This window comes from Zonotrichia albicollis, chromosome 2, assembly GCF_047830755.1.
Source record: "Zonotrichia albicollis isolate bZonAlb1 chromosome 2, bZonAlb1.hap1, whole genome shotgun sequence".
NCBI classification, from domain to species: Eukaryota; Metazoa; Chordata; class Aves; order Passeriformes; family Passerellidae; genus Zonotrichia; species Zonotrichia albicollis.
In genome coordinates this window covers 90660758-90677984 of record NC_133820.1, presented here as the reverse complement: position 1 = coordinate 90677984, position 17227 = coordinate 90660758, and the positions used below count along the sequence as shown (strand labels likewise).

Here is a 17227-nt window from a genome sequence, read left to right as displayed (position 1 = left end):
GTTTCGTGCTTCTGGAGATGTCGCCAGGGAGTTGTGGAGCGCTGGCGAGGCTGGACCGTCACACACTTCCCCCCCTCCCCCCGCCCCTTCCCCCGCCGTCACCCCGGAAAAATATTCCCAGGTGGAGCGGGCAGGACGGGGCGGGAGTGTGCGGGAGCCGCACTCCCATCGCACGCCGGCACACACGCTCCCCCCGGCCGGACACCCGAAGGCCGGCGGGGCGCTGCCGCCGCTCCCCCCGCATCCCGCGCAGCCCCGGCACACACAACCACGCTCCCGCATTCGCACACACACCACGCAAGTGCCTAATCAGGCAGGGAGAAGTTCAAAGGCAGGTTCTTTGAAATTCAAACTACTGCTTTTATGGTACATCAACATGGAGCGTTAGGATTGCTATGGCAATGAGCGCAGCAAAAGCAAGCCGCATTTAAAATAGTCCACCTCGATTCGAGACACTCTATTAAGATACAGTTGCATTGACCTTTAGTTTCATGCCGTATTAGCGCAGTCAATTTTCACTTCATCAGAACGTCTCATATTTTTTGGCCTCTCTCCCAACGACCCTCCCCCTCCCCTTTTTTTTTAGGACCCCCCCTCCCCAACTTCAGCAGATAAACAAATAAGTGAGGAAGAAGCTCTATCTCCAGCTCTCCTCGTCTTCTGCCTCCCTCTTTTTTTTCCCCCCACCTAAGTACTTTTATTTGCAGAGCGATTGTTCTTTGTTTATTTAATACAAGTACTGTGTGAATGGTGAAAAATAAACACGATGAAAAATAACCAAACAGATGATTCCGCCAAGTGAAAAAGCCCGGACTTAATAAAAGTGCGAAGCAGTCACCGTTGAATGAGAAATCCTTTGAAGTGGAACTTATTATAGGAAGAATACTTTTTGGTTTCCCTAACGACGCTGCTGAATTGAAAGGGCTCGCCTTTGTCAACGATTTGTTCTCCTTTGCCGGGATGCCCGCAGAAATTACTTACATGGGCTGCCTTAACATGCAGCCTGCAAATCAGTAACTTCGCAGCTCAGACTCGCAGACGCCGCTCTTCTAAGGACAAAAAGAAGTCAGGAGGAAAACACCCCAACCTTTCATTCAGCCTCTTATTTTGGGGGGTGAGGGGGGGCGGAGGGCGAAGAGGGGGTTTGGGGCTGGGGGAGGCGAGCGGATCCGTGCGGCAGCACCCCCGGCCCCCCGGTCCCCGCCCGGCCGCAGGGACCCCGAGCGGGCCCGTCCCTCCGCTCCGGCCGGCCCCGGAGCGAGCAGGGGGGCGGCGGAGCTCCTGCGGCAGCGCCGTGTCCCTCCTTCCCCACCCCCGCTCCCCCTTTTCTCTCTTCTGCCAAGTGATTTTCCCAGGCAGAGACATATTTAATAAGGGTCGTTTATTACGAAGGCGCTTTGAAGGGTCGCCCCTGAAGCCCTGTGTCCATTAAAAACATGGAGGTGACATTTAAACCTCGTTTTAAAGGAGCTCTGGGGTAGTTCAATGAAAGGCAACTCGTTTGTCTTATGAGCTTGGAAACAACCTCCCTTCTTCTCCTTTTGACCACATGGCATAACTCAAAAACAATAGTTCAAAAGTAAAATGGCATCGTGGTGTTCAGCCTCAGACAGGCACCCATCTAGCAGGAGAGAAAAGGGATAGTCCATAACACAATGTGCTTTTTGTGTCCGACTCTGTCACAAGGATTTCGCTGTTTGCTTTAGAGGCTGCGCCTGTTATACTTTCTTGAAAGTGCTTGTGTTAAACAAGAGTTATAAGTCATCCAAAACAACAAACATTTTGATTTTCTTTGCCTAAAGGGTTTTCCCTGGCCATGGGCACCGTGAAAAAATAATGTACTTGCTGAGAAAGGAGCACCAGTAGTAGCATTACAAGCACAGTGCATTAAATATTGAATGACACGAGGGAAAAAAAAGAACTTGTCGAGGGGCACTCAGCCTTAAAGTCTTTCTTCAACTTTGTCTTCAGTGCCTGTTGGACTATTTAAGATGGTGTTAATTAAGGGCTGCATCTGATTCCACTAGCCCCCAGCTTTGTCTCTTTGCAGCGCTCCCATCAATAGCCCCTCTCAACCGCGGGCTTTCCCCACAAGTTGGTTTAGTGGTGCATGTGTCACTTCTTATTTTGAGGCTGAAGAGAAACCCGGATCGTGCATTAAGGGCAACAGGGAGATAGTAATCAAGCGGTGTTGTGGGGTTGGGGGGGTGTGGGGGGTGGAGCGGTGGGGCAGCGACAGGAGGAGGAGGAGAAGGAGGAGGGTGCGCGGCCAAGGCTGGAGCAGGGCAGCAGGGAGCGGAGCGGGGGCACGACGCCGGGGTGAAAGCCTGTTTGCACATTGCCAACAGCCTGTTTGGCAAACAAGAGGCTGGCGAGCTTAATTTGTTTCAAATTAATCGTTTTCCACGAGAAAAAGAAAGAAAGGGGAAAAAAAAAAACAAACAACTCCACGCGTCAAACAGCCCTCCCCAAAATCCCTCAAGGGAGTAGGAGGAGCAGCCTCAGGTCCCGCGGCAGCCCCGTGCGGGGCCCACGCGTGGCTGCGTGGGGAGCCGTGGCGTGCGCTGTGCCCCTCTCCGGCCGTGCCCCTCTCCCGGCCGGCGCTGCAGCCGCTGGCGCTGCCCTTGCCCGGCCCCGCCGGTGGGGCCGACCCTCGGTGCGGGGCAGCCCCCGAGCAGGGGGCACACACAGCGCTGGGACACCCGGCGAGGGACACCCGCCTCGCCGTGCATTTACCCTCTCGTATTTAGGGGCTCGCCGCTCTCCCCTCCGCGGAGCACCGAGGCACCCCGCGTCTCGGGGAGAAGCCTTTCCCGGGCCCCATCCTGCCCCGCTCGGGGGGGCTCCTCGAACCCCGACGGGGCGCCTCGTCCCTCCCTCCCTCCCCGAGAGGGGCTTTGCCCGTGGGGGGCATCGTCTCCGCGCTCAGCAAATGCCAACAGCGGGGGTGCAAATTGGGGGGCGGCTCCTCTTTTCTGTACGGCTCCTTTTCAACCTGCCGAGGGCACCGCGCGTTGAAAGCAAGGGGCCGCAGAGGGATCCTCTGCAGGTGTGGGGGGTGTGTGCCCCCGTTCCCCCCGGGGTCAGCGGGGACCCTCTGCCCAAAGTGCGCTCACAGCTGAGGTCGGGTTAGGGGACCCCTTAATTGGATGGGGCGGGGGGGGGAAGGAATGGTTCACTTCAGTTCTGTCCTGCCAGAGTGGTGAGGAGGGGAAAGCCAAGCGTGAGGCCAGGAAACCCAATAGCCAGATTCTGTTCGTCTTCTTCTACTTTTTTTTTTTTTTTTTTTTTTTTTTTTTTTTTTTTTTTCAATCTCTATGTTCCCCCTCTCCTCCTCCTCTTCCTTTCACTCGGCAAGCCCGTCTAAAGCGCTCCAAATGGCCTTTCAAACAAGAAAACCCTTCAAGGAAAAATGGGCACACATCCCCTTCCAGGCACCTTGCCAAAATCTCCCAAGCACCCTACCTGGCATCCTAGCTTAAGTTTCTTCAAGAAGTATGTGTGTGTCTGAGTATGCGAGGGGGTGGGGGGGTTCGGGGCCGAGGGGGGGTGGAATTACAGCCGTCCTGTAGTGGTAGACACAAGTTCAGAGCTCCACTTCTCCCCTCTCTAATTAGGCTGGGGAGAGCCGCGGAGGCGCCGGGCTGAGGTGCGAGCGAGGCGGCCGGGCCGAGCCAGTGAGTACGGAACGCAGCCCGGCGGGACCGGGACGGGCGCCCGGGGAGCCGCGCCGGGGGCGCCGCGCTCGGGGGAAGCAGCGAGCAGCGCCTCCCGGAGAGACGTGTGGGAAGGGAGGATGAGGATGAGGGTGGGATAGCGGGCCGGGGCAGTGCCGGTGGGACTCGCTTCCCCGAACTTGCGGTGCGGGCCGCTAGGCGAAATTGGGGAGGCCAGTGCCGGTGCTGCAAAAGTCAGCCCGACCCAGCTGTGACTTCACCTATTAGCCCCGATGTCTTTCCGAGGAGATTGGCGGAGTTAAACATCCCACAATGGGCGCTCTGGGGCGTCTCCAGCCTGACCTCTACCCGGTTTTAATAGTTTCATAGGAACTTCATTAAATCAATTACTTAGTGAGCACATCATCATTTATTTGTAATTAGCACTGAAGAGCTTGATTTTTGCAGCAGCCCGCAGCCCGGTTCCCAGCGGGGTTGGCCATGTACTACAAGCACTTTTGTTTGCTGTGTGTGTTGACTCGTGGTATTATTCGGCCGCCACAATAAAAGTGTAATCTTCACGTCTTAATCTAGCGTTCAGGGAGGAAAGGAAAACAAACACGGCGCGGACGAGGCACCGGTTCCCGTGTCCGTGTGCCCCCTGCCCGGCCGGGCGCTGTGCGGCTCCCGGGCCGGGCGGCGGGAGGAGGGCGGAGGGACCGGAGGGTGGGACGGACGCCGGGGACCAAGGGGGGGAAAGGGAGGAAATGGGTCATCCGCAGCCAGGACAAAAGACAGCGGCTCGGTGCCTTGAAGGGCACGGAAAAGGGGTGCGAGCCGGCCCTGGGTGTGCGTGCGGGGGGGAGACCAGCGGGGCTCAGCGCTGGGGGCGCAGCAAGAATGCTTTCGTCTGGGGGGCTTCGGGGCAGGAAAGGGAGCGGGTAAGGGCAGAGAAAGCCGCATCGGACGTGGGGTGGACGTGACTGTGTTAGGGGCGGGAGGAGAAGAGCAAAAAGTCCCCGACGTAACCATCCAGCCGTCCTCTGCTTCTCCTCGCAGCCAGCGCCTTGCCATCGCGGCTGCCCACGGGGAGGCGGCTCCACGCGTGGGCCGCGCCACGGCTGCCCCCAGGCGACGGCCCCAGCCCCTCTCTCCCGCCGCGGCCGCGACTCTGAGCATCCCGGCTCGGGCCCTGAGAGGGGCCGGGATCCCGGGCCGGCCCGGGCGGAGGAGGCCTTTGCAGCCCCTTCCTTCCTCGGGCTGTGCTGGCTCCCAGACAGAAGCTCTCCAGGCAGGCAGGCAGGCAGGGGTTTGGGCAGTGGGGGCTGTTTTGGGGCGTCTGCCTGCCGCCCTTTCACTTCCCCACTCCCTGTCAGCCCGAGGGAGGGAGGGGAGCTGATGTCCCGTTGGAGGCTGCAGCACACCCGCAAGCCCAGGGGCTCCTGCACCCCACGCGTGCCAGTCGCGGGTCGGCACCGAGGCAGAGACCCGAGGGAAAAGAACAAGGGGCGGGTCGGGCCGTGTGTGCCCTGTACGGGAGCAGTACCGAGCTCGGCTCTGACGACAGCCCCACTCCTGGTACTCGGGCGCTGCCCATGTTTCGGCAGATCACCTGCACAGGGGCTCTCTCGCCCCTCTCACCTCGTAGAGGTGAACGGGACGAGCGGCCCCGCCGGTACTTGCGTGGGCGGCTCCTACCGGCTTGTGAGGGGATGGATAGTGATTTCCATCTCGTCTTAATTTCCATCCTCGACGCGGCGAGAGCCCGGGTCCGGGGCAAGACAAGTGCAGGGGAGGGTGCAGATGTCACCCGCGATGGAGCCGCCCCTCGCCGTGCCGTCGGTCACCTCGTCTATCGTGGTGGGTCTCCATGGCCCCGGGCCGAGGGGAGCGAGCCCCGGAGCCCCCCAGCCCCGGAGCCCCCCAGCTGCAGGGCCCAGGTGGGGGCTGGCGGTGCTGGCAGGGCACAGGTCCCCGCACGGGCAGGGCTGCCGTGGCGGCACACGGGTGATAAAACAAGCCGTGGGGACGGGCGGGTGGAGGAGAACCCTCTCTCCCCTCCGCCCCGAAAAAAACCACTACGCATTAGTGCAAGGGCCAAGTTCGCAAATTCAAGCAAACAGCAGGGGAAAAAAATCCCTGAATATCATCTGGGAGATGGAGAGCAGAGAGGCGCTTTATTTGCGTGGAGCAGCCGGGACGCGACGTGATTTTAATTGCTACATATTTTTAATATTAAATCGTTTTAACATGTAACATAACTACTCTCTTCTGTCCGAAAACGACGTCCGAGAAGCCGAGCGGGGCACGTTTGTGGCCGGGGTTGGGATAAATGGGAGTTCCCCGCGATGGCGGCGAGGGAAGCTGCGCGGGCGCGGAGGTTGCGCGGCGGCCGAGAGCGGTCCCAGCGCGGCGAGCTCTCTTCTTGCCGGGCAGAGACCGAGTCTGGGACAGAGCCGAAACCATAAACGTTGAAAAGAAAAAAAGGGTTTCCCGTGGGGGGAAAACCAGTACCATCCTCTCTCCTTCCTCCTCCCGTATCTACAAATGCCGCAGTTTACTCCACGGGGGGTGCTCACGCGGATTCGCGGGAACCGGCCCGTGTTGGAGGGTGCCATTTTTAGGGCATGGGACTGGAAATGGAGGGATAACCCCAGACTTTGCAGAGCTAGAGAGCTGCAGGTGGGGAAGGTAGCGCTGCCTGCAGCCGGACGAGTCAGGGCATCAGCCGTGGGTGGGCGAGTTGCTGGTGGGAGGAGGAAGGCAGGACCCCATGCCATCCGTGCTCCCCGTCCAGCCCTTCAGTGTGCCGGGCAGCCGTGGGTGAGGAGAGTTGCTGGTGGGAGGAGGAAGGCAGGACCGCAGGCCATCCGTGCTCCCCGTCCAGCCCTTCAGTGTGCCGGGCAGCCGTGGGTGAGGAGAGTTGCTGGTGGGAGGAGGAAGGCAGGACCGCAGGCCATCCGTGCTCCCCGTCCAGCCCCTCAGTGTGCCGGGCAGCCGCCGCCGGGCTGCTCCCGCCGTGCGCGGCTGCAAGGAGCGGAGGCGGCCTGCGGCAGAGACACCTGCCCTGACCGGGAGCGGGTCCTGCCCTTGCCCCGGAGTTTTATAGAAGTGGGAGCACGTTCCCAGCCCGGACGTGTTCCATAGGCTAAAGCCCGTTCGGGTGGGCGGCGGTGCTGCCGCTGTGCCGTCCCGAGGCCCCACGGCAGGGCATGTCCCGGGTGGAGCCTCGGGAGTCATGGGGAGTGTCCGTGTGGGGCAGGTCAGCCCTCCCCGGCCTCTGGCTCTGGTCCCTTCTGCCCCACGACCTCTCCTGCCTGGCCACGAGTGTTCCTGCTCGTGCCTGCCCGTCCCACTTGTGTCCTGCCTGTGCCACCCTCCCTGCCTTGGCCTGTCCCTGCCTGCCCAACCCGCATTCCCTGGACCAGCAGCCCTCAGCCTCTGCCCCTGGTGCTGCTCATCACTGGCAGGAGCTCATGGACATTTGTTGGGGCTGCACCCTCTCGCAGGGTACATCCCTTTCATCTACACTAAGGAGGAGGGAAGCTGTGTCCTGTGGGAAATGGGTGAGGAGAGAAGGGTCAACAGGGCAAATCCAGTCGGCTCTACCTTGTCCCAAACCTGGAAGCAGCTTCCCAAACATCTGCCATCACCAACCTGGACGGCAGATTGTGTTTGGAAGTTGGGGCCATGCTACCAAATATTTTACAGCAGCTGTTTAATGTTGTCCTACCCAGTTATTAAAGACAAATGGGAGTAAATTAAAATGGCAAAGTAAAGTGAAGTAAAAACCCTTCTTTCATTCTACTAAAAGACAGCATCTAATTAAGGAATATTTGAATTCCACAAAAACGCAGACTCTCCACAATGACATAAGACTTTGCTTTTCAAACTGTAGCCTAATACAAACCAGCCCAGCTCAGACCAAGCTGAGGCACAGGGGCCGTGATCCCACAGGCCAAGGGCCAGGGCAGGCCAAAGACAGGGGCCTGCTGCTTTGATTCTACCCCAGAATACTTTGATTCTACCTCAGATACCCTCATTGTGGGAGGCCTCCTTTGACTTTTTTGTTCTCATTTCTCACAGGACAGGGAAGCAGGCTTGGCCCAGAGCAGAATTTTAGGTTCCAAGGTTGCTGGTGGTGAGCCAGGGCAGCACCAGGCGCTGGCTTCGGCAGCCGTGCCCCAGTGCCCAAGTGTGCCTAACTGCTGGGGACAGCCCTTGGATTCTTTCCCCCCTGTTCTCTAGCACAGAAAAAAATCCTCCCTTGAAACTGTTCATCATGCAATGCCTGGAAACCTTGAATTACCTTATGCCATCACCCAACCCATGGCAGTCTGCCCAGGATTTTATCAACATTTACTTCATCAGTATTTAGATTTCTGTTCTCTCGTTGGCAATGTTCATATGCCAGATGCACTTGCCATTTAGTGCATCCTGCCAGGGTTAGAGAAATGTAACCCAGGAATGAGATTAACCTGGGAGCATACCTGTGGGGTTTGATGCTTGCTGCTGGCACCTGGGATCTTTTCAGGGGTGTGAACCTGCCAGGCAGTCCTTGGAAAGGGAACTTTGAGCTGGGTGCATGCAATTCTGCACCAGGTGGCTCTTAAATAAAAAGCAGAGAAAATGGGAAGAACTTCAACCCCAAATACAAAAATGAACTGTGGGCATCGAGCTCTTCCAGTGGAGTAGAGAAGCAGGGAGGTCAATAGTCCTGGTTGTCCAAGATGGCAATGAGCTGGCAAGATAAGGATTTAGCAACATTTTATAGCCATGTAGATGGAACTACATTCAGTGTTTTGTAAGGTACCATAAAGCATAAGTCCTTCTGTCTCTTGGCTGCTCCAGTTCTGCTTTGTGTTTTACCCAAAAAGAGACAATGTCTGCAGTTGCAGCTAAAACCCCTCTAGACACACATAACACATGCATGTACCTACACCTGCCCCTTCACACAGGCACCAGTCTCACCCAAATGCCCTCAGATCATGTTCATTAGAAGAATAAATTCCACAGGGATTTTCCCAGAATATAAGGGAAACAAAAACAACCTTGAAAGGAAGATGATGCTGCTGGCATCCACTTGCCTTCTCCCCTGAGCTCTCCAAGAACACTACCAACACCTTGCCACTGCACAGAGCAAGGGGCACAGAGTGACAGCAAGGTCCCCTTTAATGGCAGATGTGGCCTTATTTAATGTTTTGTAGTGTTTTCTTTATTACTTTGCCTCTTACGAAGCAGTCCCATCTTTACTAGGGATTACGGCATTGTTCCCTCCCTTTCTCAACTGCCTATCTGTTGAAGAACTAGGAATTTTACAAAACCTATTTATTGTATCTAAGCAAATTTAAAAAGTCAAGGTGGAGGATTTTATTTAAAAAAAATTATTCTGACTGCCAGAAAACATGGGGCCAAGTTGTCATCAAGTCCATCTTACCTGCTGCCCTACCAGAAGCATCACTTGCAGCTTCCCCTCTCCCCAGAGAACCTGGGGGTCTGGTGAGCCAGCAGGGACAGGGATGGGGAGGAACATGTATCCCATCCTCTGGCTGGGCAGCTGGGCAGCCCAGATATGGGACTGGGAAGGGCAATGCTGAAATGAGTGTGCAGACAGCCCAAGCTGGTCCCCAGGAGAGAGGGCCCTGCACATCTGTCTGCTGCCTCTGTCTGCTGCTTTGAGGAGGGCATCCTTCAGCTCCCGAGGGAAGGACGCCACCTCTACCCTCGCTGGGGCAGTGCCCATGCTCTGACACGGCAGGACACCTTCCAGCTCAGGATTCCCCATGGCAACACTGGGCTTGTGACTCATGAAGGGCAGCAGCACCATTTGCTGTGCTAGCACAGGCCCTGGTGCTCCCCAGTGACAAAAGGGAGCAGTGTGACAATACAAGAGCTGCTGGTGACATGGATGTGCGGGCTTGTCTGTGGCTGCCAGCTCTGGGAAGGAGTGTGGCTCAGTGCTGGCAGAAGGTGCTTGATTGATGCCTGGGTATTGTGGGGCTACAGTGGATGTGTCGTGCCAGCTTCTGCGTACCCAGTCCAGAAACCCAGGGATTATATCAAAATGGCAGCTTACAACCATGCCTAAATAATAAAGGTGCTTTCTTACAAGTGTAGTGAACCCAGCCATTGCCTAATGCCAGCACTACATTTGCTTTCCGCATTTGCATCTGTGGCTTGTCTGAGCTCCGCATGTTGGGGAATTTAAAAACAATCATTCGCATTTTTATCCTTGTTTCTGAATGAACTAGGCTCCTGCAGAAAAATAGCAGGGGTGAATATATTTCTGTTCAGGGATATAGCATTCTAGTCAAGGAATTTGGAGAGTAAAAGCATAAATGTGCAGAACCGTGAAGAGATAATACGTGGGGAAATGATTTTTAAAATGTAGAGGTAAAACAAGGTTTACACTTTTCCAGAAGAAATTTGGAGACTGTGTGGCAATAAGAATTGGCATGGCAAGTGTGAATCTTGGCTGTGCACCTATAGATGCTATAGAGATCCCTCACCAGCCATTTAGACAAATGATTAAGGCTGCAAGATGTTGGTGTGCGCACATTAAGGTGTGACACATGCTCACACACAAACACAGACATACATGTATGGGCACACACATATCTTTACAATCAGCACTGCCTGATTATTCTTTCATTTTCAGAAGGTTCAGAGAGATATTTCTGATTTTCAGAAATGTTGAAGCATTCTGATAATTTATGCTTACCTATGGGGTCTCAGCCATTGGGGTGGTACCTGGTTTGTTTCTTGTTGATGTTGATGTCAATAATTTATTTTAATGACCAGAGGGGACGTGCTATGCATTAATGATTACTTACTTGCTCTATACATATTCATATTTTGACTCCTGAGACTGTGCACATTTAGTTTGCCAAGAGATGCTGCTGCCTCTCCAGCAGGTATTATTAACTGAGGCAGCATTAAAGCAGCAAGAGGGACACTGGGAAAATATCACTGATAGCTGAGAAGGGCCAGGAACAGATCATAAACTAAACTTCACTAAAGCTGAAATACACTCAGGACATTATCTTTCAATGAAAGATTATTTAAAACTCAAGTCTTTGAGTGCAGAGATCATAATGGGATCAATTACATTTTCAGAGCCAAAATTATGTTGCCAGGTTATAAACTCACATTTCTGTCATGGTCCAGTTGCTGCTAGCTAACCATCTCTTCAGCCACCAGCACTGCATTTTTAAAGGACAGTTTGGGAGATACATGGCTTGGGAGGAGCCAGGGGTGCCAGGGAATCAGTGTAGTTCAGGGCTGATTCTTTCCTTTTGTAGCACGGGAGGGAGCGCTGGGCCCAGGGCGCCATCAGCTCAGGGGAGGGAGGGAAGCACAGACAGAATTGCTAACTACATCTCCCTCCACAACAAACTTGTTTCCCTTGTAAGAGGTGAGATACTTCTTCAAAGCACAAAGGAGAGGGGATAACTGGCAGGTGGGGCTCTGTTTGAGCATGCAGAGATTTTCTCCCCCTTCCCTGAGGTCTATTTTTTGTGGTTGTGGCTGCCTTTGAAAGGCAGTAATGAGGTAGGAAATCTTCACACTCTTTTTGGCATTGAAGGGTTTCAGAGCAGGATTGATGCTGGATAGCTGGGAAGAGGAAGTCCAAAGCAGGAGAAGTATTTTGGAGTAGTGTAGTTTTTTTTAGTGGCACACATGCAAATAATTTGATATTTGTGACTACATGGACAGCTAGCAGAGCAGGATCGTTTACAAGTTTTCCTAAATGGTGGTTCTTGTTGCTGATCATCTATTGGAATAAGAATCCCAATATAACCAGTTAGATGGTGCCTGGGCCAGTTCTGACCCTCACTGCTGGGCCAAAGGGAGCACTGTGGTGCTTTACCCCAGAGATACCTTGGCTGGCGGAGAGTGCAGCGGGGCACAAGACGCAAGTCCAGGCTTGTCAGGACTCCGTTTACCTCAGGAGAAGAGCTTCTGGTGATGGTGAAGATAAGAAAGGGAGTGGATTCTGCTAGAGGGTTATATCCAGATGTTTATTCCATGGGTGCAGAGGTCTGCACCGGGACAATTCCTCCAACAGAATAGAGGCCGCATGGTCTCATTAACCTTTTAAGCTCAGGGCAGGGGAAGGGGAGGGGACAGGTGAGCCACCAACCAGGTGAAGGGGCAGGGTCTCAAGGGACTAGGGACACCTATCACACGACGCCTTGCTGGTATGTTAGCCTGATTGACAGGGCACACTCAGCGAGGGGCGAGGGGGAAGGGAGAAGGTAAAACAGGGCATTGCAACACACCGCAACAATCATCATTATGCAGACTTGGTTATTCTTGCTTCTGAAAGCCTATCTTCTTTAGGATCTCTCTGGGATGATGTAAAGTTTTAATTGACAATATGGATTTCTAACTCAGCTAATACTAACATTGCCCTTAAGACAAATCAACACAGCACTGGCACAAAGAAAGAATTCCCTCAGTGGAAGCTGGAAGGTGTTTCTTTTCTCTCTTGTGTGCAAGAAATAAAAATCTTCCCCCAGATCTGCTCCAGGAGATGTGGTCTGTGCACAGGGCTGGGAGCTGGGACACGCAGCCACTAATCCCAGCTCTGAGAGACCTCCTTGGTGGCAAATCTCCCCAGCCTCCCTTTCAACACCTGTAAAATGGAAATACCGAGCAGGGCACCCTCCCTTCCGTGGGGCTGGGTGCCGTGTGCGTGCCTGTGTGCAGCCCCGCTCCACACACTGGCATTTTGCTGCCATTTGGTTGGCAGAAATACCCCACAACAGCACAGTGCTCCAGACGATCACGGGCAGCCATGTAGCAGTCATCCTTTGTTTTCTTTAAATGATTTCAACAAAAATAATGTCTCTTTTTTTCTGGAGCTGCAGGCAAACCATTTGGCCTCCTGGCACACAGCTTTCCTGGGCCTCTGAGCCCACTGCCGTTTATTGGAGAGGCTCATGTTGCATTTTCTGCCCCTTTCTTTCAAAATGTTCCTTTGGGGAGGGGAAGGCATGCTCTTATTCTCTTTCATTTCATTTTTTGAGCCCCAGAGCTGGCAGAAGACAGCTACCTTAGAAAAGCGTGGCTGGTGCGGAGCAGTGGCTGTGCTGGGGATGCTTCCTGGCTGCACGGGCTGCGTGCCTGTGATTAAGATCACTGTCAGAAAGAAAGCAGCACTTTTAGAGGGTTTTTCATAAAGCACCCAGCAGAACCCAGCATGGAGCAGCAAGAGATCTGGTAAACGCCAAAATGGCATTCAGAGCTCATTTTTTTATACTTGGAGGGTTTTTTTAAAAACTCTTCTATATTGACAAACTGTCAAGGAGAGATATTTCTGATTTTCAGGCTGGAACAAAACACAATGACTCTCACTATGTCCTTAATAAAGGCAGGCAGGTGAAAAAAGAAAGGAGGAAAGAAATGCTTGCTTGGCTCTTGCCCCCACATATTTGTCAGTGTGCCTGTGACCTGAGCAAGCTGCTGCCTCTGAGCAAGCTCAGCCGCCACCGTGGTGGCCACAGTGTCACAGGGAAACTGGCCAAGGCCACCAGCCACCAGCCCTGGACACACAGTACAACCCTCACCACTCTAAACTCCATCTCTGCTGCAAAAACTCCAGGAACACCGAGCAAAGCCTCACCAATTGCAACAAAACCCACTCCCCCCATTGCACCAATAAAGTAATTTCCCCTCCTTTTCTTCCCTGAGAAAGCCGTGTGTGAAGTTGTGGCAGAGAGGACCCAGGGCACACCAGGGACTGGAATTTAAGAGAGCTGAATCCTACATCCACCTCCTGCCCTGTTACTCCATCCTGGAGATAATTGTGCTGTGTCTGTCCCTTTTTCAGCTGTCCTGTCTTTTAGGTCAGGCTTGTTCTTGTTATTTGTACCGCACATAGAACCAAGGGGGCTCCCAATTCACTGTGGTAGTGGTGGTAGTAGTAAAAATTGTAATTATAATTATATTAAGAGACTGAGCTGTAGCCAAAACAAAATCCCTTTTCACACATTCCTATTGAGATGTGATCCACAAAACCGCATTTTTATGTCAACACATTGGCAATGCTATAACCTGGAGGCTGGAATAGGCAAAGGCATAGCTATATACATATTTATTTTATATCAGCCCATTTTTATACCAGTGTGTGTGTGATTACATTGCACATAAGAATTTATTCTCCTGTGTTCACTGAGATATGCATACATAGCAGTGTTCCATTTACACAGGTAATGTTAGATGACTAGTTTGTTATTCTGGGTGGTGCACAGGTGTTCTAACCATTTTTGATCAGATGCAAGCTGGTCTAACTCTTTTAGGGCACCAGAAAGGATCACCAGGCTTATAACCTCACAGAGGCAAGGAATTGGCCCTTGCTACTTGTAGCTTCAAAAAAACCCCAACAACCCAAAACCCAAACTAATTGCAGGAGGTGCCACCACTTCCCTCCTTTGATGTGGCAGCTCCCATAGCAGCAGATTGTCTCTCTGGCTCATCCAGTCCTGGAGTCAGGTGGTTGTCTAGAAGTGACTTCTCCCCCTCTGGTATTTTGGCTCTTGGTCTCTAGGTTGGAGGCCGCAATTTTCAGCACCTGCTAATATTTTTTTTTTAACAGATGATAGAAAGGAAAATTTCCAAATGCAGCAGATACAATCTGCTGTTGCCTGGGTCAAGCATGGACCACAGGGTTCATTTGCCCTGGAGATGGGGGTCTAATGATGTCCATGGTTCTGGCAATTGTGTTGTGTTCCTCTAAGGTGGTGGTCGGCATAGCGCCTTTCCATGAATTCTGTGAATTCTTTGCTGCAGAGGAGAAGCACGCTGTGTTCATGAGCTCTCCTCTTCCTGCTGTAGCACTGACTGGCCCCTCCAGTACCAGGAGAATCCACACTGCCAAAACCTGTAATTTGCATTATTTCAAACACACTTTCATTTAAAATCCAAAGGAAACATTGAACTAATTCAATATATGCAGGTTCAAATTGCAGCACTACCACAGTAGGAATTCAGATGCTCTGTTCCTTGCAGAGATCATGGCTAAAACAAGTCTTGACATAAAACCCTGCTTTAATATTTCTGGCAGCTCTCTGTCCCACGACTTCCACCACCCTTTGCTAAGCAAGTCCCTTGCCCCCTTCCCTCTGTTTTTCTTGCGACAGTGTGTGTATTTTAATCCAATGTAACTATTTGTTCTCATAGCCTTCCCTGGCCAGCAGGAAGTAATGGGACCTCTGAATGGCTCTTGAGATGCAAGGGAAATAAATAAAAGACAAGGAAATTGAAAGAATAACAAAGAACAGACCATCCAGAGCGGGTTTCCATTAGGTTCAGGAGGCAAATGACAACAGGCATGGGAGGCTGTAGATGAGACAAAATGTCTCAAAAGGTTTTTGCCACTCTCTGATGACACTGACTAGAAATAAATATGCTTTTTGTCTTTCTTCTGAGTCTTAAGTTGATTCAAGGTGTAAATAACGAGAAATGTAGAAGGTTGGATGTTTGCAGAGTGCATATTATAGCTGGGACTTCTTCCACTGCCTTTTCCAATATATGTGTATATAACTACATGTACACATTCATAACGCCAGCAACATCTCTGTGCTGGTAACAGGGATGGGAGAGCTGCATTGCCTTCCTCCAAAAAGTACCTGTTCATCCTTGTCCCAGCCCACAGGTGATGTGTACACATGCTTTTCCCCATCTAACAGAATTTCAGAAGTCACTGTTCAGATCTCTTTCACAAACTCATTTCTTTCAAACATGCCCATCATAGAGACAGAGTTTGAAGATGAAATCAGATAGTCCAGGTGAATGTTATTCTCCCCCTTCCCTGCTTTTTAATTTTTTTTTTTTTTTTAGTGCTTGCAACACTCTTTTTCAGGTTTGAAAATTAAAGTTATTTTCCTGCCAATGTTTTCTGCTTCCATGTGGCAAACATTTTTCTTTACAGTGGAGTAGAAGCCAACATGGCTGCCTCAAGCATGCATTGGTTTTGTGTATCCTGTCAACCCTTTCCTAGACAAAATGAACAGTCCTGGGATCTGTTCTGCCTCCCCCTAGCTCTCTGGTGTGACAATCCTCAGTTTTAGCATATGCATAAAGCCGAGGCAAAGTACTGGCTACTTGTAAATACAATTTTGAGGACATTGCTTATTTTATCAGAACTGTGAACGTTTTTCCAACTTTCCCCTGTACCTTTCCAAGCTTGGCTATACCAAAAAATGTGACCTAACACCCAAAGCACAGACTGCCACAGGACTGGGTCTGACTGACTACTCATCTGAGTTTTTCAGGTCCCAGATAAATAGATGGTTTTTCCTAATTGCTCATTATGTGAACTTTTTGTGGGGACTCTGGCCCTTACAAAGCGCAGATCAGTGTTGGTGCGGGGTCTGAGGCAGTGCAATGAACTGGGGTATCTCGCCGTCCTTCACAGATGGAGGAGGTGAGTGGGCTGTGGAAATGCACTGGAAGTTTCTGTGCTTTTCATCCTTTGCATTGGGAGCCCAGGACACACCCTTGGACACAGGATTCCTGGCTTGCTGGCCACTATTCATCCTGAACTACAGTGGTTGTGCTTAAGTAACAAAAGCATGAAGCATAAGGGAAAAGAGCTTCAAGACAAGGCAGGAGTTTTTTGTCAGAGCATCTTAAGTATTTCTGTCTATTGTTCTTGCTACATTTGTATTCTTTCCTGCAAGTACATTTATAAAATCAACAACTATAGTAGTTGTATGTGTTTGTTAATAAATAGGGCTATGCACCACTTTTGGATAAAATCCATGGTTGTGCATGAGTATTACCTTGAAAAGTGTGTGTTCCTCTGCCATGGAGAGGTCCCAGTCCATGGGAACTTGTGTAATGAACTGAAGATTAATTCATGTTTCCTGTCACATGTCTAGTTGTGTCTATTAAGGGGCTTAATTATGGAGTCAGTAGCTCTAGGTCCTAAGGAAGTATGTTAGGCTGGTTCTCTCTCCTTTTAACTTTGTTTTCATATTTTGCATTCTGGACAACAACAACTACAATATTGTCCATGTACTGATCCTTTTTCACTCAGTATGAATATTTCAGCCTCTGCTGAAGAGTTTCTAGCTGTTTGCTAAGTAAGAGCAGATGTAAAATGAAAGAAGATAGCAGCTCATAGCACAGACTAAGTGCCAGGTTTCAAAACCTGTATTTTGGGGAATGTTTTAAGTTTTGCTTTAGTTTTTATGATATCATTGTTTACTGTGTTGTCAACAGATTTACTTCTGCTCTCCCTCTGCCCTTATGATACATGTACTGATGAGTGTTTAACTCTTGTCAGAGTGTGCCTCCCATATTGTGAATAAATTCTAGCTTGAAGTTGCCACATTTTGCTCCCATTGAGGAATCACTGTTTTATTCATTATGGTGTTGCTATGGTTCTGCCACGATGGACTTTGAGTGTGATTCTGTTGCTCTCAGCAAGTACATGAAAAAATATGGTGCCTTGTCCTCTGATGTGCCACCTATAAATCAAAGAAAATGATTTGACATATAACTAGTCAGATAATTGCCAAAGACATACGCCAGTTGGGACAAGCCCAAAATAATTTTGGGAA

The 17227-nt window shown here is 51.5% G+C and overlaps 1 long non-coding RNA gene across 1 annotated transcript in view; it reads left to right on the top strand.

The window, feature by feature from the left end:
- The first annotated feature begins 3538 nt into the window (after positions 1-3538).
- Positions 3539-17227, top strand: part of LOC102072946 (uncharacterized) — a 77922-nt gene continuing 64233 nt past the window's right edge. The window contains exon 1 of the long non-coding RNA XR_012579102.1: positions 3539-3677. This is a non-coding gene — a long non-coding RNA (uncharacterized LOC102072946). The remainder of the gene's footprint in view (positions 3678-17227) is intronic.